Source organism: Brassica oleracea, chromosome C2 (genome assembly GCF_000695525.1).
Source record: "Brassica oleracea var. oleracea cultivar TO1000 chromosome C2, BOL, whole genome shotgun sequence".
Classification (NCBI taxonomy): domain Eukaryota; kingdom Viridiplantae; phylum Streptophyta; class Magnoliopsida; order Brassicales; family Brassicaceae; genus Brassica; species Brassica oleracea.
In genome coordinates, this window is record NC_027749.1 from 39,391,751 (window position 1) to 39,392,515 (window position 765).

Below are 765 nucleotides of genomic sequence, written 5' to 3' on the forward strand. Positions count from 1 at the left end.
AAAGCAAGGTTCGGATCCCTTCCTGGAAGCGTGCAATCGTCCACCAAAAACTCCAGGTCGCCGAGATCAATATCTTTCCCCTTCGAAAAATGCTGCCCCGTCACAATAGTGGGAGCGGCGTTGGGACCGGCGTTGGGACCGGCGTTGGTACCTTGGTCTTCAGGTTCGGAATCACTCCTTGTTTCTCCGCCCAAAGCAGAACCAGGATGCACAAACATCAACGCCTTTCGAACTCTCTTCGGCGTAAAGGAAGTCCAGAAAAAAGGACCGTTTCATCGCAATAATGTCCTCAGGAAACAAAGCAAGAGGGTTGATAAAGGGACGATCGTTCGGCAACCTACGAAACAGTGGGATACAACTCTCCTCAACGGACGCTGCGTCTACACGAACGAAGAAGAAAAACTTCCTCCACGAGTTGAAGTTAGAAGTGAACCCCTTTACCACTGACATGAAGTTCCGAGGAACCAGCCTGTACGTGTCTGTTTCCCTGATGATTTGTAATCGAAGAAGCGCTTCGAAGTGATCAACAGTGAGTGAAAGACCATGGTCGTAGCTCAGGGCCAGGATCCCTATGAGGTGCTGGATGCCAAGAGGATTCAGTTGGCTTATCTCCACCCCGAAGCGATCCAACACACGGACGATGATCTCGGGGATCGAAAACCATAAACGGCAACGCACTACAAATGCCTCGTAACAAGTAAAGAAGCCCTCCGGGGGACTACTAGCGCATTCTCCTTGACGAGGAACCCTGAATTCCACCGCGTC